Source organism: Paralichthys olivaceus, chromosome 4 (assembly GCF_024713975.1).
Source record: "Paralichthys olivaceus isolate ysfri-2021 chromosome 4, ASM2471397v2, whole genome shotgun sequence".
Lineage (NCBI taxonomy): Eukaryota > Metazoa > Chordata > Actinopteri > Pleuronectiformes > Paralichthyidae > Paralichthys > Paralichthys olivaceus.
In genome coordinates this window covers 10,859,207-10,882,662 of record NC_091096.1, presented here as the reverse complement: position 1 = coordinate 10,882,662, position 23,456 = coordinate 10,859,207, and the positions used below count along the sequence as shown (strand labels likewise).

The 23,456-nt window shown below is 40.1% G+C and overlaps 1 long non-coding RNA gene across 1 annotated transcript; it reads right to left on the bottom strand.

The window, feature by feature from the left end:
* Positions 1-544: 544 nt before the first annotated feature.
* LOC109639316 (uncharacterized) lies at positions 545-13,985 on the bottom strand. The gene is made up of 3 exons (XR_002203385.2): positions 13,763-13,985; positions 1,539-1,691; positions 545-1,338 (listed from the first exon to the last, which is right to left on the bottom strand). It is a non-coding gene; the product is annotated as an uncharacterized lncRNA (long non-coding RNA).
* Between the last annotated feature and the right edge of the window lie 9,471 nt (positions 13,986-23,456).

The window sequence follows — 23,456 nt, the reverse complement described above, 5'->3', positions numbered from 1 at the left end:
TCTCTCTCCTTCTATAGACTGTAGCATCTTTACTGTTCGACAGTTTGCACTCTTCCTTTTTCATTCAATCCTCCATCTGTCATCATATTGCCGCCCACTTGTGTTGCTTTTGCATTCATATCGTCAATATATAAATTGACATAATAAAAGCAAAGGGGCATTCCTCATTTTATACTGATTGATCTTCCTCTTTGTTAATTTTTTTGGCAAGTTGAGCTTCCCATTCAAAATGTGAGTCCCTCTAGTGGGAGTTTTTTTTTTTTTTTAAAACCATTTCCTCACCATTGCATTTTCTCTGTTTCATTATCCTCCACATTACATCAGACCCTGCACTACCTTGCTCCACAATTAACCTATTCAGCTCTACTTTGTAACAGAGCTAAAGTATAATTAGCGTCACTGAATAACAGTGCTTATGCAACTAATGACACAGCAATTGGGAAAAATTACAGTCAAATTGTACTCTTAAGAATGTAAAGGTATATTTATATAGAAGATGTACTAGATAAATACAGTGCTATTGAAAAACAGAAGGGTGTGTTTTGATACCAGCATCAATAGAGATTCTGATATGGCCAAAAACTGAGAGCTAACTAAAATGTCAGCAATTTCACACAAGAAAGTCCCAAAAGGAAAACAGCGAAATGTTCCATATGCATTTAGTTTAAGGAACATTAACTAAATGACAAACTATATAATAAAATAAGTTCTACACAATTAATTTCTGTATGGGGTATACAAGGGTCGAGGCATACAGCTTATGTTTTAAGTTGTTATTCACTGGTTTTGGATCAGTACTCAGTATCCGCCAATACACAGAGAAACGAATCAGGAGGGGAAAATAGTATTGGAACATCTCTAGTTGTAAATATACAGTATATGCAGGAGAATCAGATGCAACATGAAAAGTAATATGAGTAAGTTTTAAAAAACATATGATGCTGAATACAAGAGATTTCTACCAGATGTCTGTTTCAGAGACTCTCTATGAACTCAAGCAGCAAAATAAACCTCATCTTTATGCCGTACTTTACTTTTGTACTGTTGGAATTTGATTAACATGTCATATTTAAGGAAGGCTTATCTGTTCAAGCAGAAACAAAAAAAGAATATGTCCCAGTAGATATCTCATCAGCAACCTCTCCTTTGAAAGATGAGATACTAAAGTAATGAGAAAAAAAAAAAAAAGTTTAGTGACACTGCTCCTTTGTTTTATTTTTATCTCCGTCTGCCTGCTCACTGTCAATCCTTCGTTCTCCGCAGACTTTATGGGCAGATCCTCCACGCCTCCCTGCATTCCTCCAGCAACCTGATTATTTTCTAAGCTTTGAAAAGTGACTGCAGAGTTTAAAGAAGATGAAAAAAACAAAGGATGAAAGGGGGGAAAAAATGAAACCATCAGAGTCGTTTATGGCTCTGACCTTTCGCTGCATAGACCACACACTTTATTATCCCTCATTCCAACTCATTAGGAACAACAGTTTACTCTGACATGTGGAATTCTTCACACACATCCACACAGACACAAATGCACATACCAGGGTCTATGGTGGTTATTAGTTTGGCACCAGGAGTGGGAATGACATCATGAGGCAGGCGGCGGTAAACACCCTTGATTGGTGGACAGCTGAGACTGCCAAGAGAGTGGGTGTCAGTGTTGGTGGTCCACGGTGCCTTGCTCGAGTCCTGCCCTACAGCAAATGAAACGAATAAGTACAGTTGAGTCTCCGCTGAGGTTGAGCAAGCATGCGTTCGACTGCTGGGACTGATTAGAGCACTTAGGCTTATTGTGTTTGTTTGAACAGAGGCAGCTCACATCCCAAATCCTACATGACATCCTTGTCTTGTAAAGTTGGATATATGTGGTCGAGTGATGTTTGGTTTGTAGAGTGAAACACTGCTCTGTTTAATTCTTTTTCAATTTTTGTTTGTTTGTGTGTGTGTGTGTGTGTGTGTCAGCTCACTACACTAAAATAGTTGAATGGATTCTTTAAGTCTGGCTTTCAGACTTGTTCGATTCCATAAAGTATAATTGTGTTGTCATTTTCATAAGCTTATCCTGCAGCAGCTTAGTGAGCTGGAGGGAAGCCAACAGAGGTGTTAAGAGAGGCACCACACATACTGTAGGCACTGTGTGCTGTGTGTGTGTGTATCTGACAGTATACACATGCACGTTTACTTTACATAATTATGTATAAATGTATAGTATACCATATGGCCATCAGAATTTTTCAGTATCAAATAAAATGAGTTTTGAATCGCCCTGCAGTTGTATGCCTCAGCAGATTTTTTTTACCCCACACTCATGAGGTCACTGTGACCTTTGACTTTTCACCACTGAATCTAAGCAGTTAATCTTGTAGTCCAAGTGACAACTGTTATAGATCTGAAGAAATTACCCACAGGCAGATTTGAGAAATCATGTTCAAAAACAGGACAAAAACATGTTTTGTGAGGCCACCATGAGTTTGAACTTCAACCACCCAAGTCTAATTGGTTAATCTGTGTGTGTAAGAGAACACGTGCCAAGTTTGAATGGATTCTCTCCCGGTTAGGATAATGGGTTTCACAAGACAAAAAACATTTTTATATAAAGTCACAGAGACCTCAACTTTGAGAACCAAATTGAAATCACTCAATCTGTGTGTCCAATTGAACATCTCTACCATAGCTGAGACTGAAAATGTGTTTGTAAGGACATAGTGACCTTGACGACCAAATTCCAATAATTTCATCCATAAGTCCAATAAGTGAAAGTTTGCACCAAATTTGAAAGGATTCCCTGAAGGTGCTTCTGAGATATAGTGAAGAACGGGACAGACGGACATCCTGAAGAAATAATGCTCCTGATGAAGGCATCATGTTATCCAGTTAAGTCTTTTAAATGTTGGAAACGGAGAGAACTGTTCATGAGAACTTCACAGACATCTTTGAATATCTGGTTTTGTCTGACCAACAGTCCAAAGCTCAAAGATTTTACATTTACACTGATGTAAAACAGAGAAACATGGCGAGCTTGTTAGGCTATAATGGCCAAAATGTTCTCTTGTGTAACCGATGACCTCATGTGACTGTTGGGCGGTGGATTCTATAGCACTGGTGTTTTATTTGAAGTTAGGGCCCACTGGATTTAGGTGTAACGACTGTATATCAACCAAGTGTGGTTGGTCCCTGATAATGAGACCTTTAATCTTGGTGTTTAGGAGAGAGTGGAGAAAAATGCATAATGGATGCCACATGTCAAGACAACAAATGAATGTAAACCTTTTACAGAAAATAAGCAAAAACTGTGGAGATGAACAAAGCCATTGCTTACGTTCAAATAAATTATCACTGAGAGAGACGGTACACGTTCTATAGCCCGGCACTGTGCCTTTACTTAACAGGAAACTGAATATAAGAGGGGAAGCATCCTGTTAATAGAATTGACTGCAGGCGCTAAACAGGCCTAGAGTTTATTATTCTGTCCTCCAACTTGGTAAAACTCTCTGAACTCTTTCAAATTACTGTCCCAACTTTTCGTAAATTTATGCTAGGAGCCATTTCCCCCCCAAAAAATATTGCCTTCTTTCTGCCTTGAAAGACACTGTATACTTCCGAATTTTAAGGATGAGAGAAGTATGTTCTTTCACTCACTCTCTTGCAAAAACAGGCCGAGTCTCAAGTATCTGGAGACCTCCCCTCTGTTCTCGGGCTCACTTAGGTTTCTGGAGTTCAAGCAGCCGTGTGCTTGTGTTGGTGTGTTATCCTTACATTTACATGGGCGTGTAATTGTTGAACTTAGCAGTGTGTTCATTCATTAGTGAGTGCTTACCTCCCCGGTCCCTCTCCTCATCTCTCTACATTAGCTCTGACAGTAATGACTTGCCAGGCCTAACCTCTTAACTGGCCTGATGCATGCTTGTGGCAAACCCACTCTCGCTGCCCCGCTAAAATGAAAACATGCCGTTTGAGTGTTTTATCCCCCCCAACCCCTCTGTTCCCACTCTGTCTCTCTCTCTCTCTCTCAATTTACTTCACCTTCTAACATTTCTTCCTGTTGCTTTAGAGAGTACGGCAAAAAACAGTACTTAAGTCAAATTTCAGGCAAGATGTAGGCATAATTATTTTTACAGTTTTTATGTGCAGCTGTCTTAAAGCTACAGAGGCCCTGAAGTGCAAATAACAAAACACAACAACAAATCCCAATAGCAACTTACAAAACACAACATTAACTTCCAATGGAAAAGGTAGGTAGGTTTAGTGATTTGATGTTTTCTTTGTCTTATTTGCTGTTGTGTTTTGTGACTTGCACTTCAGGGCTACGGTAACAACTTTAGGAAAATGTGCATATTTAAATGTGAAGGGAACAGGTTCTGAAAATCACATGATATCACAAAAATGACATGCACATGATCGAGACTTTACTTCTCCGTAGTCCCTCGCTCACAACCGATTTGAGCAATGAGCATCCGTGGGAGAAAGGCCTAATGTCATTAACTGAATCAAAGCTAAACAAGTTAATTCTTTCTGAGGATTATCAGAGCCCAACCAGGCAGGAGCCAAAGACATAGGGACTATCTCTGCATAGCAGTTTCCATTACAGCCACTCCAACCTTCAACCGCTATGCTGGAATAAATATATTTTTACAGAAGTAAGATTGCAGCATGTTTTCACAGACAGAAATGTGTTATTTATGGTAAGCAGTTAAGTTTGGAGTGCAGTGGTTCCTTTTTTGTGTTATCGGACATATGCTGCAGATTCGTGGAACATATTCATGAAGGACTTTTAGCCTTTAGGGCTCTTTCACCCTCACTCTATCCAGAGGGTGGAAAAGATACACGAGTTCAGCTATGTGATTCCTGACTGGACTGCAGAGATAAGAGAGCCCAAATAAATCTCTACCCCTCCAAATGGGTTCCAGTGACAATGGAAATAAAGAGGTTTTGGTTGGCCAGCCAGATGACTGACGTCTTGGTGCTGTTCCTACCTCAGTGACCAGCAGATAAACCCAGGATTAGAGAGAGAGAGACACTATTAGACTGCTGCACGCACACATATATAAACTCGCACACACACACACACACACACACACACACACACACACCAACACACACACACACACACACACACCAAAATGCCTGAACTCTCACTTTAAGCCATGGTGTGTCTTCACAGGCACACAGAGTAGACTTTGCAGTTTTAACGTCAAGGTCTCGACCAATCAGCTTCACTTTTGGGGGGCTTTCATGTCATCATGGTACACACACACACACAACAACATACTTTCATTCACAATTTCATACAAACACACACTAAATTCCACCTTCAGAATTAAGGCATACAGTTCATATTTCTGTTTAAGCCACTCTGAACAACCACTCAAGTCAATACTCATGCAACAAGGTTGTAATCCATAACTGGCTTCCCACCTACAAACACTGCTAATTACAGTTTTGCTGGAATGCACAACCACCCTGGTGGTACCACTACCTGAGCTTGAACCCATCTCTTTGTGGTCGCTGGTGACTGTTTCTGCCCCCTCGCCACCCGAGCACCCCAGAAATCCTTATTTATCAGAAATGTTAGGCTGCTAAAAGGCTTGGGTGACGCCAGAGGAGAAGGAAAAGAGAAGGGAGGCAGAAAGGGTAAGATGAAGGGAGAGCCAGAGCAGAGAGTGGAGAGATGTTATCAGGGATCAGAGATTCTGTCTGAGCTGCGGACCTATCTGCGCTGTGAACTCCTGGCGGCCTGACCTGAAACGATTCCAATCTGTCTCTGGCAGGAGGAAGGACATCCAAAAAGGAGATAAAGTCACTGAACAACTTCATAAAGCATACACCTGTTTCTTATGTACCCTGAGAAACCGAATGCTACAGGTTTGTCCTATAGGTAATGTCCAGCCATATGAGACAGAAGAGCCTGACCCAAACATTTTCCTGGCCATGAACTCAAGGCACCTTTATTCAGATTCACTCGAGCATCTAAAATCCTATTAAATAAGCTGGAAAATACATTCATTTGACTAATATAATATCTTTAAAGCAGCAAAGATAAAAATACATAAATATATCCTTTTATAAAATAACAAAACAAATAAGTCACAAAAGAACAAGAGTAGAAAAACACAGACAGAATCTAAAGCATTAACCCCCATGATAATAATAAAAACTAGAATTAGATATAATCATGGAATGTGGAACGGTAAAGGTGCGTTTAAAGCTATGATTTAAAGGAAGCTACCGTCTCAGTCTGCTGTATTTCCTCGGGCAGGGTGTTCCAGAGCCTCCGAGCTCTTATTTCAAAAACTCAGTCCCCCTGAGTCTTAAGCCGGAGTTTGGAACAGAAACATGGAAACAAATGCAAAGTGTCAAAATAGATTCATGATTTATGTAAAGTTTGTTTCTGTTAAGGTTAAATTTGGCAAAAATGAGGGGAAAGTGCTGTGGGAAAGAGCATGAAAGATGACACCTTAAAAAAAGAATGACAGACTATACATCGTTCTCCTAAAATGATGCCAAGTGAAAGTTCAGTCAGGAAGACTTTCTCTTGCCCGTTCCTCGTAAGTACCGTGCACAGTTCCCGCTATCCCTCGGCTCCTTGCCTTGAGCCAATCACCTGTAAGCTGTCAAATTTTAAAATGTTCTCTCTGACTCAAGTCATTCAGCTGTCAGTTAAATTCTGGTCACAGAGTGACCCAGCCCAGCCCCTATGTACACCACCTCAACTTAGGACACCCGGTCGTCCAACCATCCAATCAAAGCCCTATATCAGATGTCACTGCTTCAATGGCATTCCACTTCCTGTTCGGGACTAAGAGCCAAAGTCTGTTCCTCTGCTCACAATAAATTTACTCATTTTCTCCAGAAATCTCTTCTAATTGAAATAACAGAATCTTAACAGCAATCCCTAACTGTATGGATGGATCTAAACCTAACTAAGCTTAACTGAAGCATGCCATTACAGCAGCAGACATAAAACATTTAAACTGCTCTGTTTCCTCTGTCTTGTTATGAGACCTATGAGGTGGCTGTGCACACAAAGCCGTACAGATGTAATGCAAACACCACAGACCCATGAGAGACGCAATCATCATTAATGTGTCTAATTAAGTCACCAGTGCATACTGCTGAGCCAGCTGCCAGTTCTTTAAAGACTTTCCCTCATGGCTTGTCTATCAGGGTCTCTTTACCCATTAGTCAAGGCCCAAAATGGATTGGGAGCTTGTTCAAGTTGGGTCCTCACAGAAAAAATATACTATACATTTGAATGGCGTGCAGGTGCTGGAGAACACTTGGTTCAGAGAGAAACCACTACAGTTGGTGGGTCAGACTGATCTGTTCTGTATATTACTTTGATCTTACATAACATATTATAATGGTGTGCTAATACAATGCAGCATTGGCCTAGCGGAAAGCTCTAAGTACAGGTGTGAACGCATCCAGATCGGACAGAGATCCAGTAACGCCAGACCACTTTCAGAGGTGGTCTGAGCCACATGTGTCCACAGTCTTTTAACCATGTAACCGCAAATGTGTCCTGGGCCACATATGAAGGACCTCCTACTCAGCTGCTGTCCACTTAACCGCTGTAGTTTCACTACGAATAAAATGTATATTTTCTCTTATCGTAGATTTGTTTGTAACCACTGCCACAATGTCAACGCTGATCACCACATAATGGTCGATATCTTCCTCAAATTGTTAAAAATCTTTTCTTCACAGGGTAGCTGCATAAAGTTCAGTTAGCTCCTCTCTCTACCTCTCGCTCGCTCGCTTTTGCGGACACACACTGAAACATAGACACAAAGTGACATCGGACACACGTGCTCAGAGTGGGTAAAAACAACATAACTTGGTCTTTGTGAACAGAAATGACGTACGTTTTCTTTTGCATATAGAGCGAGGAAGTGAGATCCGATCACGAGACGAATGTGGGTCCACGTTTATTTAGGTGTGAACGCAGACTCAGAACTGTCCGCTTGAGATCGGATCACAAAAACCACATGTTAATACCAGGTGTGTACAGGGCCATTATGCCTATTAATCAAATATATGAAGTCAATATAAAAGCGAGCTCTAGCACTTGATCTTTAAAAGCATTGACCGGTTTGAGAGGAGCTCTTCCTTCCACTGTGATTTGGTATTGCAGTTGCCGGTTGATTATCCCTTGAGGATAATGTAGAGCAGTTATGCGAATGCCGCATCCTGGAGAATGGCCCTTATCTTCAATGGCTCTGCAAAACTCCAGCTGTTTTTTAATTGGTTGCCAGAGTGGGTGAACAACAGCTACCTCCCAGCAGCGGTCTGTTCGGTGATAGAGAAGCAGTGATGTGTGGCACGTGGCCAGGAACCTGCAGGGCCCTGTCTGGGTCAATTGAAGAAATGTTTGCTGCTGGGGTTTCTAAACTGGAGGGGCGAGATTTTCATAAGATTTGTTCTTGGAGCTCAGGCTGATTTTGATGACGACTTAGTTAGATATACCAGTATGATTTATTAACTTTTGGCTATCAACCAAATCGAAGGCATTGTGTTAGGAACACAACATGCATTTAAATGTGTACAAAGATTTTGTTATTTGCCTGTTTGACTTTTGTTTGTCTAAAACAATTTCAAAACTTGTCCAGTCATGACTTTTTAAAACTAACAGAGCAAATTAAGATTTTTGTTTTAGAATAGTTTCCCTACTTTTCCTTTAAAAGCCTCTGACCAGATTTCTTGATTTGCCAAAAATGAATCAAGTTGGATGATTCATGATTAATTTTTTTATTACAATTTTAAGGCAAAAATCCAAAATAATTCCCAATTTAAAGTTAATGGAATATCTTTGCTTTTTAAACTTTTGTGTTGACAAAGCAAGCAATCTGTAATCTTAATCTGTAAAATTGAGATGTCAGTTTTTGCTATTTATACATGAAGCACCCATTCAATTAATCCACAAAATGATCAGCAGATTATTAATAATAAACAAAAGCTAGCTGAAGCCTTTAATGTCACTGCAATTGTATAATAAAGAATAGTTAAAGTTAAGTTTAAGCTACACCTAGCTTCCTGACAATGTACATGACAAATAACATTCACATCGTCAATCTAATTTAAAACTTCTTGTGACACAAATTGGGATTTGCCATTTGCAACAATTTAGTGGTACACTTGTCCAACGGCGGCAACAAAAATTACAGATCACTGGTCAAAGTGAATCTGAGTGATCTGCACTCAGAGTTGCACCTAGAGCACTCATTCTTCTGAGTGGCGTTTCAGCTCAGGGAGAGTGACTGAATGACATTTATTGTTCCCGACCGGCTGTCTGGGCAAAACTGTGTTCTGTTCGCATAAAACACTAATAGTGTTAGTCCACTGCAGGAGTTTCAGCTGATTTATAGCACTTTTTAGCACACAGAGGTCTTGTACCAGACAGAACAACCACTCCCTTCTTTTTTTTCTATCTCCCATTTTAACAACTGTCCATCTGGCCTGGTGGGAGGCACTGATCCACCCTTGCCCTGGCACTTTGTTCCCACGTCAAACCACCAAACTAAAAATGTCAATTTAACTCACCACAAGCACTTGTCACTGCAAGACGAGCTTTGTCCCCAGGGTACAAGCTGCAAGTTTTATACAGAGCGCTATCAGTAAGGCTATTCTCCCTCCATCTCACATTTGAATCTTGTTCGCCTATCTCCTTTAAAGTGTTATTCCTGTGGTTAGATGGGTGAGAGTCTGTAGTCACTCAAGGGCTGCCAGAGATTCAACACTGCACTACTGCTCTTAGCCAGTCACATGCACACACACACACAAAAGCTCAAGCAAATGAGTGGCGCAGACACACAGACACACAGACAGACAGGCACAGACACACCATTTCCAAGAGGAAAGGTAACCAATTTCAAGGAGCTTGACACCTCAAGCCATTTCCCACTTTTCTCCCTCTCTACTCCCCCTTTCTCTCTATAGCTTGCACTCTTCTCCTGCTTCACCTGTCAAACCACAAAGAAAAATTAATTCACAGTGAGGAAAGGAACCATTTGCAGGTCTGGAGAGAAGATCCTGTCCTGGTCACTTGCTGCCCTTATGAGAAATGGTCAAATTAAAGCCTTCAGATTTAGAAAATACCCATTATAAGCAGCATTTTATTATCAGATGATGCAAATATGTCTTGATATTGTAAATTTAAATTTTCTTTGGAATAACTAAATACACTTCCTCTTGCGCAGAGTTTATTCCTTTGGCTAAAACGTTTTTTATTCTGTGGCAGTTTATTCAGCTCATGTTGATAACTGGAATAGAGTGAAGATGATATGATATGAACATATGCTCAACCCCTCTATGAACGTTTCATCTTGCCACTCCGTGCCCTTAAATACACTTGCCTGCTCGCTCAATCTGTGCACCTCATTGCAACATATGGCGAGTTTACGATGACTGTCCAGTCACAGCCACCAGCCAATATCAGCCAGTTTAGAAGTGAGGACATGCCATCTGTCAAAAAGCTGAATGCTGCTGCACAACTATATGATTTTGTGCCATGACTGACGAAACTCTGAGACTCTGTATGTGGCCGCACATTTTACCATGGAAAAAAACACGTGGCCCATGTACAGAAGGAGACGGTAACAAGGCAGAGGAAAGTATTTTATACAAATCTAAAAGAAATAAGAGAACGTCAACATTTGAGTTTTATGAGTGAGAAAAATCAAATGGCAATCTCTGTTTGGGATGAACATATGTTTTTTTGTGAAAAAACTGACAAGCTTGTTTATAGAGTCAAATCACAGTGGAGAACATAGCGCTGTTTTTCTTCAGAGATTGCTTTGGAAAAGGAAAACTGCACTCGCAGCTTTCTCGTTCTGGTTCAGTGTTACAATACAATGATACCATGTTTTCTCTTTCCTGAAATGAAAGAAAACACACCGCATCTCAGAACTGTGTACTATCATTCTGCTACCTGGGAAGGAAAAAAATAAAAAGTTGATCACTATCAGACCGGGCCAGTAATCAAAATTCTATCTCGCCCATGGACTCTGGAGCTGTGAAGATCAACCACGGAACAAGATGTGGCCAAAACACTTTGGCCAAGCTGCAGAATGTCGGTAAAAGAATTACATCCCATCTGTTCTGGTGTTTATAATTAGTGGTAAATGCTGAAGGGGGAAATTAATCTAATTTGACAAAACAGCAATAAGAAGCAGAGTGAAATGGCCGCGCTTAGTGACAAGGCTATTATACAATGGAAAGAAATATGCAAAGTCTATGATAATTATCACAGAAATACTGGAAGAAGTGCAAAAACCCCCACTGCTGAAACAGGAAACATGAAGTAAGGGAAGATATAAATCAGCCTGTAACACTGCTGCTTAGTCAGTCTCTATTTCTCACACACACTTAGACTCTGCATTAATCCTATTGGCATGGGTTTATGCACACATGCATACTCATTAAAATCTGAGGGCATATACAGATGTCATCATTTTCCAACAGAAGAAAACCTTGAAAACTGGCACGTTTGCTATGTGTTCTTTTGTTTTTGAATGACATAGAATTTTTAGAGTAAGATGTTTGCCTATGAAACATTTTAAGGAGGTTGTGGCGGCAGATTGGTGCAGTGATTAGCACCATCACCTCACAGTAGGAAAGGTTTTGGGCAGGTTTGAGTGGAGCCTGTTCTCCTCGGCTTCCTCTGGCTATAACGATTTCCTCCCACAGTCATGCTGATGAGGTTAACTTTCCACTTTAAATTGTTGCCTCTGCCCGGGGGGTTTTCATCCGTGTCTGTTTGTTTGCAGAATTACTTATGAGGCCTGGGAAAAATATATTAATTTTAGGATCAGATCCAGGAATAGTTGTTTTATACATTTCTATTTAAAGAACCTGATGATGGTGTGTAGGAATAATTGGCGGAGGTAAGCGCTCTTCTGAGAGCCATTTGATGTAGTCCTGAGGCACTGGCTCCCTGTCCAGGGTGTAGCCCACCTCATACACAGGGTCAATCATTTTTTACATATTAACCATTTCCATATTAAGTGCTGTCACTTTCAATCATTTTCAAGATGTCTTGTCCTCAAACCATCATTGATTGAATTATATTTGCCAAAGTCTCATTGAAAAGTTGGACAATATGATGCCTGTGTCCATACTAGACACGTAAGAACTTTTTAGAGATATAAATTTACGGTTTTGCAATCTCTTCAAATTAAAATGAGAACATGAAAACAAAAGACCAAATAACATTTACAGTATAACTGTTACTTCAACTTCATATGTAGAATGCTACACAGAACACCCGAGAGTTAGATTTACATATGCTAACGTATGCTTTCATTCCTCACTCCTACCATAGCAGAGGAGATTTCCTTTATGAATCGTATCCAACGCGTAAATAAAACATTGTCTATCTCAGAAGGCGTCTAAGCTGCTGCTCCTTCATTTAATCCTTGTATTCACCTCGCCTAACTCTTCTAGCCTCTTATCATGGCGGAGGGGGGATACTCCTCCTCTCATCATCAATCACCAGAACCTTTGCCCTGTCACCCTGCTAGCAGAGGTGTGGTGCCGTGGGCTATTGTTTTGCTCTGTTTTGTTTGCTGCATTAGACATTAGGTGCTATTTTTGGTACTGAAGGTCTTGTGGGTTGGCCCAGAAATGCTCCATGGTGATCTATATGAATGTTTACCTCATGAGACTCGAAAACTTCTGCAAAACTTCCTAAGCCAAGTGGTTTGTTGTTGCCCTTGGAAGTCACAGAAGAAGGGCGGGCATGAATGTTTGTGACTGATGAACTATTATCTCAAGAAATGTACAATCACAACGCTGCTCCCAAAAGGCCTTGAATGTCTCAGGTGCAAGACAAAAACATTCATTTCATTTTGAAGTATTGACAGACAGCACAGCCCAGCTCATATAAACTTACGAGAACCACATGAAGGCATCTGGCAAACAATCACCTCTTACACAAAGCTATACAGCCAGATAAGCACGGAGCTCTTGGAACATGGATGTAAACATAAGCTTGATAAAGTCTGTGTAGCAGCAGTGTAAAGCACAGCTTAGCAGCTCATATATAAATGTGATGAATGTAAAGGTTCAAAAAGAAACACAAAAAACGGTGTATATTTTGTTTCTGTTTTTGACCGACTGACCTAAGCTTCAAAACTAATAGGGTTGTCAGTTAAATTAATTCTGTGTATAAAGGGTATAAGTATAATACAAACACACACACATATGTATATACACATAGACACACTATATGGGTGTGTTTTGCTTTATGTTCTGTTACGCTCGGTTACTTTAGTGATCTGTATCAAACTTGTAGAAATTTGGAAAAGTGTGGACTGATATAAACAGACTGAATGAATGACGAATGAATAAATGAATGAATGAAAACTATAGTGTGAAAAAACTGTCTGACTAAAAAGCATGTGCAGAAAATGTGAATATGATTTAGCCCACAACATATTAAACAGAGAAAGTAAGGACGAGCCTCAAAGCAAACAAGCAACTGCAAGAAACCAAGCAACTAATTATAGTCAGACATGAGTGTTTCATCACCAGTCAACCAGCAGCATGAGAATCTCTATGCAGCAAGTCAAACAACACACGCATCATAATTAAAAAGCCACTCAAGTTAGTACAGCTGATGAATCATAGCAGGATGAATCATAACAGAAAGCCTCATGCAGGAGAACAAGCAGATTCACAGTGAGGCCTTTAAACATCCAGCAGCATCGAACCCTGAACATCACATCCACTCAGCACAGCCAGTTAGAACAAGCAGCGTGTACTTAACTTGTCGCAGGGAAGCGGTGATCCTCAGCGTGACGTGTCGGCCTGTGGGAGACGTTTCCACGCGCTGACAGCTGCTCTGGAAAACTTCGTGACGTCTGTAGTCACAGCTGATTGTGACGTGAGCGGGATCCTGGCGTCGGCAGCGGCAGCAGATGGATGGAATGGATCACAAACATCCTCATCATCCTCCTCATCCTCATCCTCCTCATCCTCCTCCTCCTCCTCATCCTCATCCTCCTCCGCTCAGGAAATAGCTGCAGTGTTTGCAGACCACGTGGTGCGTCGGCAGCGAGGTGAGAAAGGTGCGTAGACTCTGACAGGTTCAACAAGGTAGGGGCCAGGAGGAGAAGGGAGGAGCCAGGAGCAGCAGGTGGAATCAGGTGTAGTAGGGTGGAGCCAGGTGGAGTAGGGGGGAGCCAGGTGCGCTGCGTAAAGGTGGCAGCAAAAATAAATTCCATGCTCATGTTTTGTTCGAATAATCTGAAAAATTAGGATCCGGCTGGTAAAGTTTAGCCGAACAATTAAAGGAGTTCCCCAGATTTGTGAAGTATTTGCAATAAAAAAAAATATATTATCATAAAAATGTCACGTGACAATAGTGTCACATTTAATAAGTTAACATTAGAATATAGTTTCTTCAATATTTAACCCTGTTTTAAAGTTATCTTTCCCTCCTATACAAAGTAGGCCATGTTAAAATGTGTTTAATTTATTATTTTAAAATAGTTTTTATAATCTCCATGTACTTGCTTATTGTGGGAACTTATGGTTTCTCTTTAATATTCTAATGTCTCTACCTTATAATGCAAAGTGCCTTGAGATCATGTTTGTTGTAATTAACTACTGCACAAATAAAGTTGGATTGAATTAAATTGAATGTTTATTTTTGATAGATAGATAGATAGATTTTTTGTTATTTCTCTTATTGTTTTGAAAAATGACACTGACATAAATTCATTCAACAATTCAAAGTCTTCTTCAGTCTACTTGATGCGAGAGGAAACCGGAGCATCCACATATGAACAACCTCTGCCATCTTGTGCCCCAAATATACTTTTGCTGCCACAGTTGCTATATTTATTTTATCACAGAGAATTGTTTAATGGTCCTGTGACCTGACCTAGATCAATTGTCCTATTTTAGAGGCTTCATGCGTACAAAAGCAGAGATGATCCCCGGCCTGGATCCTGGGGGAAATCAGGTAGAGTTCTGCTCAACAAGCCAGAATACAGGACACGCCTGGAAGAAGTCAGGGAGCCATGAAATCTTAATGTTACTGTTCCTGTTACAGTGAGCAGAGCAGGTCCACCGGTCATCTCTGCCTCACCAAGATTAATGGCTTCTCTCACAGTTTGGGTTCCCATTACGTAGTTTGTCTGTCGCCACCTCGTTACAGACGCATCCCTCACTGCCAGACGAGGCCGAGGACGGCAGCCGAATGGTCAAACTCCTGCAAACCTAGCTCACATAAACCCGATATGCTCTGTACGGCACATGGCTAAGACCAGTAAATCCTCTCCCTTCCTCACAGTGTGCAGAAAGCAACACACTCTCCTATATACCTTTCCATGTCTGTATGTAAAATGTGTGGTAATAATGTATATTTTTATTAATTTAAGCATTACTTTAGTAAAAATAATACTTTTCTCTATTTTTACTTGATCCTGTGATAACCAGGGCTGTAATCAGCAATATGTTTTATAAGTATACTCCTTGATTATACCAATACAGGTATTTTCTCCCAAAAAATAGTACTTTAAAAGCTGTATACCATATATTTACACTAATACCATCATATATTGCAGTTAGTCTCCTTATTATCTAATTTGTCTACCCACCTGAGTGATTGACCATTTGTTGCATGCACATGTTATGTTCACTATGCTTTCATGTGTGTGTGCAGAAAAGTTTTAGTGGCCATCACTTTTTGTCCATCCTAGATAAAGTAGATGATATCCCACAGGAAGTTGGCGTCTGATGGCTGGATGAGCGACGGTAACTAATGGCATAGTGTCAAGCCACAGATAATGTATGGCTCCACATGCAGTTGGATAAATAGGATGTGGCCAGTGTGTGTGGTGTGTGTGTGTGCACTTGATGAGTGATATGCATTGTGTGATGGTGATGAACTATGTGCTTGTGTGTCTTGGCATGTGCCCACGTTCTCAGTTGGTCATGTGTGTTAGTAAAAATGCACCGCAAGGCTATTTATCAGCTCTCCATGACTTTTTTTTTGTGAAATAGAAATTCAGGCATCTGCATCCTCTCTCGTGTCTCTGATGAGTAGCTCTGTTAATAATTCATGGGCCATTCTGGATGCCGAATGGTAAGTTATTGTGTTTTTGCAGATCTATTCATCTTCATAGTGACTAATTTGCCCTGTGGTGTAATGGCACTGAGGACTTTGTGGGTGTAATGGGAGTCAATGACATTTTCTGGAGATGCGATTGCCCCAGCTTTTTTTCTTAACTTTATTTTTCCCTGCACACACAAATGAAAATGTGCATGCACATGGCACACACACACACACACACACAAACACACACACACACACACACACACACACACACACACACACAGACACACTCACACACACTCTACAGAGATTTGTAAGCAGTTGGAGTTCATGTGGATTGGAAAAATCTCCCTAAGCTTGAGTGAATGCAGGCGCTCCATTCCTCACATCCATCCGCCTATTTATCTAAGTAAGCTACATGTAAGCTGTTATTTATGATGAGACTCTGGAGAATTAAGTGATCTAAGTAGCTTCTCTCTTATTATTGCTGTAATGCGCATTAAAGCATTAAAGCTAGCTGTGTATACTCTCCTGGTGGGTTTGTTCATCCATATTCATGAGGACGGGAGAATCTAAGGTTTGCTCTGTTGTCAGTACATTAATCTTGGATACCTCTCTCTCCCTCAGTCTCTCTCATTCTCTGTCTTTCTCCTATGAGAGATTAGAAAGATCAAAATGTGAGGTAATGTAATAAACAGCTGTGATGGGCTGTCATGTCTGTATAATCCCTCTAGAAACAATTGGCTGAGGCTCTGTGTGGCACGCACACAACAAAAGCTGTGAATTCAAGAAAGAGACACATTTTATAGCACCTGTGGCTCTGGACGACACGTTTTCTACTAAAATTTTGCCATCAACATTTTGTTTTCTCAAGTTAACTAGGCAGTGGACTCATTAGAAAGTTTTGAACTTCTTAGCGTTCATGTTTGTTCAGAACCCTGTGGGTACAAACTTTGAAATTGCCAAACAACAGAAAGGGAGCAGAGATGAAACCGATTTTGGAAAACTTGTTTGATGTATGTCAACAAGAACTCTAATAGTTTGCCGCAATCAATGAAACCAGCAGTTATGAGAGACAAACAGAGCATAATTGGAGAATGGCACTTTATTACAATTTATGGCCTGCCATCACTGTTAGTGTTCCCGTCGGATGGGATGATGCATACAGCATGTTCTCTGAAGAGAAATATTCAGATGTCTTTAAAAGAAAAGAGAGACATTGTCATGGCTTTGTGGAAGAAGAAGGGAGGAGAAGGGGGAGGTAACAGACAGAGGGGATGAGAAAAAGAGCAGTGTCGAAAACAACATAGATCACTCACCTCTTTCCGCTCGTCCTTCTCCATCCCTCGGTCCCACCGTCCCGCTGACAGAAATACATTAACTGAGACACGCTTGCCTTGAAGTTCCTCCCTCAGCAGCTGCTGTCTCAAACACTTTATTGAATTATTGAACAGAGAAAATATATGACGAATGGAGTCAACAGACTGGACTTTGGTTTACATCCTTATCCAAACACACTGTGTTTACCACAGGAAATCAAAGTATAAATCTCTTTCCCAGCCCTTGTGCAAATCAATAGCCTGCTTCAGATACCTTCAGGTGTCCACTGACAAACACACAAGAATATAGAAGCTCCTTTTCTTCCTTTAGTAAAGGTAATGTGATTACGTTTGCTCATGCACAGTTTTTAGAAGCCATCCCTCTCTCAGATAAATGATCCAAATATCACTTTGCAAGGTGGAAGGAGACGTGTGAATCAACAATCATTTACATTTTACAGGGAAGACAATGAAACTGGGCAATACTCCCCTAAAGTGAATATACAACGTAAACAACTGCACATTAATCATACTTCATGCACTGATCTAAGACTTGGCATGTCCAAAATATGGATGTAAATTATTACAAAATGTATTTGAGCAAATATGGTACTTTTCTTTTGAGTGACAGAACAGGTGGGACAGCTACATGGATTGTTGGTTTATGTCAGTGTACACCAAACGATTTTGATTCGATTCCATCATTGTGAGGACATTTTGACTGGTCCTCACAAATTATATGGTTAAGGTTAGACATGGTTAAGGTTACGGTAAGGGGCTAGGGAATGCATTATGCCAATGAGTGTCCTCACACTGTGTGTGTGAGAGAAAGAAAATGTGCAGAGTGCAGCTAAAAGGGTGGCGAGAGCTCTCTCTGTGTCATTGGATGAATCAGCATGTTGTTTACTGAAGTTGTTGGAGCAACAACAGAGCCGTACCCTCTGGGTCCCAGTGAGCCTCATTAGCTGCTGCCATTTCAGCTCCTGTTCCCTTGTTAATCACCTCAGTCGATCACCTGAGTGCAATCAGTTAAATTTAGTGATTAAGTCGAGAAAGCTGAAAAATGCAGCTCAGCGTAGATTCAGGTCGTTACCAAAGAAGCATGTACCTGCTGGCAAGGAGAGCTTAGTCAGGAGACTGGATCTGGAGCTGGTTTTGAGCCAGTGTGAGTCCTTCTGATATAGACTGTATATAAAGATGGATGACATGACAGCTGCAGAAAGTGAAGCCAAAGTGTACTAATCACCACCTGGTGGCTGGCTGCAGTATAGGTTATAAATTCCACCTCCTCCACGTTGGTGAATGGGACATGGACCAAACTAAAAAGTCACAGTCCTTACTGTGCAGACACTAGTTTCAGATGTCTGAGATATTTTGTCTTCATTTCTGGAAGAAGGTGGCGACACGTTGTCCTTCTTTTTGTACAGTCTACGATCCTTCTCAAACTGATGCTCTCTAATTTGTCACTTTTGTCTCTTTGTCACATATGAACTGTTACTGTCTTGGAAAGCTATTGCAATGTATTTTAATTTTCTATTGTAAATGTTTTAAACTTTCTTAGATTGTCTGATAAGGGAAAAGGAAGAGGAAGTTAAATTTGCAAAATCTGCATATAACTACCAACTATATCTGTGAGAGAATTAGTATTTCCCTTTGCTCTGTGGTTGTGGAGGTGAGTATGGAAATATCTATATGAAGTACAAGTGACTTGTAACTGGTGTTCAATACTTGGATGATTGTAATTAGTCACCTTACACAACTGTGTCGATGCTGTAATGTAAAACTCTTTTTTTCCTCCAAATATGAGGATAATACTTCACAAAACAATTCCAGTGACAATATAACTATTGATTTTAGAAAGTACTTGCACCTGCAAAAAAAGAGCATGAAAAGCCACTTAACTAAAGTAATGACAGCAAATGTAATGAGTTATATTCCAGTTTTATCCTTGGCTGCAATCAAACCACACTAAAGTGTCTTTTGTCAAAACAATTATCCAAACCTGCTTTGTGCTCCTGAGATATTCTGGGGGGGTAATTCAAAAATAATATATGGTTCCTCACAGAAAGAAGTATCTGGGTTTGGAGCTTAATTAAAGGAGGGTGTTTTCATTTGCTTTTTATTTTATTATACAAAAACTATTCATCTTATTTCCAAGGAATTTTGTAGAGGGGTGGAAGAAAATAAAAATAAAATGTTAGTGTGAATCCAGATCAGGGGGCAGATCCATGATGTTTTCGTTATCCATTTTCTGTAACATTGCAAGATCAACATTTTAGTTTTCTCATAGAATAAAAAAAAATCCAGCATTTTTAGGGGACAGATATTTATGAGTGTGTGCAATTTGGTGCTTGAATTTAAATGTGGTTTCATCAGGGGACTGTTAGGCCTTGGCGGAGGTGTGCGCTCCACTGACTGATATTCTCGTTTTAATTTTATTTTGCATAGGAGTCAAAAACATCATCATCATCATAATCATTGTTGTCGTATTATGTCTCACGCACGCCACTGTCATTGGATTATGTGACATTGTCTCTCAGTAATAATGTTCAGATGCTCATAATGTGTGTCTGCCTGCATGTGTGTGTGTGCGAGAGAGAGAATCAGAGATAGTGGCTTTAATGAGCATCTTTCAGTCTCAATCTGTTATGACCTTGTTGTTTTCTGCCTTATTCCATTTGCAAATTGCAGTATTATTCAATAAAGCCCCGGCTAATACACTACATATGAGCACAGCATATTCCTTTTTTCAATCAAAAGTCATCTTGGGCATTATGATAAAAAAGAAACTAAAAGAAGACTGAAAAAAAACACACCACCTCAAAGTCATTCAAGTGTTGTCAGTCTCATGTATCACCATACAAGCCTATTATGTGTGACAAGCAAGGAGCAAGACTGCCAAGAATATTTCCCGGCGCCAGAAATCTCTTTTTGATTAAAAGTGTTTATATTAATTTGCTCTGCTTACCATTCCTTCTGCCATTTCCTGTCAAAGCAACATGACATCTAATCATTTATGGTGAGATAGCATTTTTATGTTAATTTAGTCATCCCACTGGAAATAAGTAAACACTACTGACATTTGGTTAAAGGTGAAGCAAATAAATTCATAACTTCCAATTCATTCTGTCAACTTCTATATTATCATTTGGCCAGAGGCTCAGACAGACTAAGAGATTGCAGTTGTGCAATCAACATAGAGATCATGAAACGGGTTTATCTCATTAAATGCTTTTCTCAGACCTTTTTCCCAACCTTGCTTCCCTCTTAAGGGTCTTTTTGTTTTGTTTTGTTTTGTTTTCAGAGCAGGTATCTAAATTGAATTTGCTCTCTTTATCAAACCACACATGCATGTTCCTTTATCTCTTTATGTAAACATCGCTTTTTCTAGCGACATACACTTCCGACGGTTATCTCTTATGTATGGCCACGTGCCATCTTGTTCAAGGACAGTCCACTCACCTGTGCTTCATCCTTGAGTGTAGATTCCCTCCAGTGAGCAGAGCTGACCTCAGTGCAAATGCAAATAAGTATGTGGCCGGTGCCAAGTCAAGATCAGGACCTTCGCTCCCTCTGGTTCGAACATAAGGGGGTTATTTTAGCACCTAGACTCGATTTCTTTTTTTTTATGTTTATAAGTTCCCCCCCTCTCATCTGTCTTCTATCAGCACCCTATCAATCACTGAATGCATGCAGCAGTTCAGAAGTCAGCCTGACCTTGACAAAAAGAAATCTATAACGCTCCTGCATACCAATATCACTCGGCTGTTTGAGATGCTAACTGATATATTCAGTATGTATTCTGAATTTTTTTTACTTTTCTTTAGACTATCAAGTTCCTGTGGAGTAGCAGAAATCATACTGACTAGTTTAACAAGTGAATACTCAGTTTCTTGTACAAAAGTTGAATAAATAATTTCACCATTTTAGAACATTTATTAGAATAACATGTTTATCTCATACACTTAACCAAGGGGATTACACAAAAACTACTTAACTGATGTTCTTGACACTTGGTGGAAGTGTGGGGTTAGGGAGCAGATTCAATTTCACTTTCTTTGTCATTGGAATATAATTGTGTGTTTATTAACATCCTTGTACCACACAATACATTTTGTATTGATAGGTGTTTGTGTCTGGTATGTGTTTATTAATGATGTGTTGTTAGGTTACCTTGGGTGTTGAGAAAGGTGCAGAAAAATAAAATATATTGTTATTATTGTTATTATCATTATTATAATGGCATGATGGGGCATATTTCAACTTCTTGGGAATTTTTCAAGACATAAATTGGTTTCCAGATTCTGTGAGTCAAAATGAATATTTTCACAGGGTTGATCTTTATTCATTCTATATTAGATATTTTGCCGGTATTTAATGTGAGCAGTTTGCAGAAATTATGTGTATGAGGTAAAAGTGGTGATAAAGTGGCCAATCAGCCTTGGTGGAGGCATGTGCTCTCCGAGTGTCCTGCTAGCGTTTCTTTATGTCCGGTACAAATAAGGATTTCATTGGATTTTCATTATGATTAGAGGTTATTTCTGATTAAATATCTAGATGTTACGACACAGATTTAGCCCTTCACATTAAAAACATCTACAACCTTATAAGCATTCTTCACAAATTTGTAGAAAATATATTATTTACCCACCTTTTCTGACCATTTGCTTCCCCTGCACATTGGCCTGGTGCTCAGTGATATGCACATTGTCCTGTAATTTTGCTAAGCACACACTAACCTTTCATCGCTCAATGTGATAATGGCGGGTTTAATGTCACATTGTCACTCATTGAGGGCAGATTGTGGGATCAACTGGGAATTACACAGAGATTAAGCGTAATAATTATTGCATGTATAATCATGAGCGACATAAGGCTGATTGGAAAGGTTGACGCCAGAGTTCACAATGTACACATCATCGTACAGAGGGTCGGAGGCCCTGTTTGATTTCAGGTGTGAAGTAAGGCAAAGAACAACCATTCAGTTAGCCTTCTCAGTGTTGCAGTCTTGCTTGTAAAACTCCTCCCATATAAGCTGATGATAGAAATTACAAATGATCTCAGGAAATGATATTTTCTTTGCTTCTCTGTACCAAAAAGAAGCAGCGTAAATATTCACTCTGATTCAAGGAATCCCTAGAACCACTGAGCGTCTTTGCATATTCTTTCATGTTCTTGAAATGTGCATACGGGAATGAGTGTGAGCTAAACTCCTCTGCTGCCACGATCCCATTCAATACACTCTGGGTTTTATTTGACTGAATCTGCAACAACTCTCTGGCAGTGAGTAATATTCCTTGACACGTCTGAGGTGCTGATCAGTTTCAATTTGTCAATCACTAAACTTTTACATTTCATTCTAATAGAGTGGCTTGGAGATTAGATATATTTCTCTCACCTTGCCAGTTTGTGTTGTTGACAGATTTGTTACAGACACAGAGTTCAGTTGCAAGGTTTGAATGTTTTATGTGGGTTTTGTGTGTGTGTATATGTGTGTGTGTGTATGTGTGTGTGTGTGTAGACCCATCTTCCCTCAGTGTCTGGGCTTTTTCTTGGTGCTCTTGCTAAAGTCATGGATTTCAGATTGGAGTTGCAAACGGGTGAACACAAACTCGAAATTGCTCCTCTGAGTGAAAGTGTATGTGTTTATGTGTGAGCCAAGCAGTGGGCTAATGAAGTGTCCAGGGTGTTTTTCACAGAGCGTGCTGATGATAAGCAAGTATAGCAAGCGGATGGATGTCCTCACACGGCTGTGCACATACAGGTACATGTGAGAAGAGGATTAAAACAGGAGTTCATGTTTTACTTGCAGTTTTACCCATGAGGTTGACTAACACATCAGTGAGAGGGACAGCTATAAATGGCTCTTACGACTGGGATATAGTGAAAGACAGAAGAGAGGGGTGAATAACTTAAAGCCTGAACTGGTATAGAAGAGAAAGAGGAGTTGAATGAGGAGAAGACGAGTGGAAAATGTGCTCGCCCAGGCGTAAAATTAGCAATTACATTGGGTGTCATCAGTAATGACTATTTCAGTCCAGATATAGGGGGTTAATGTCCAACAGTGAGACTGTAATTCA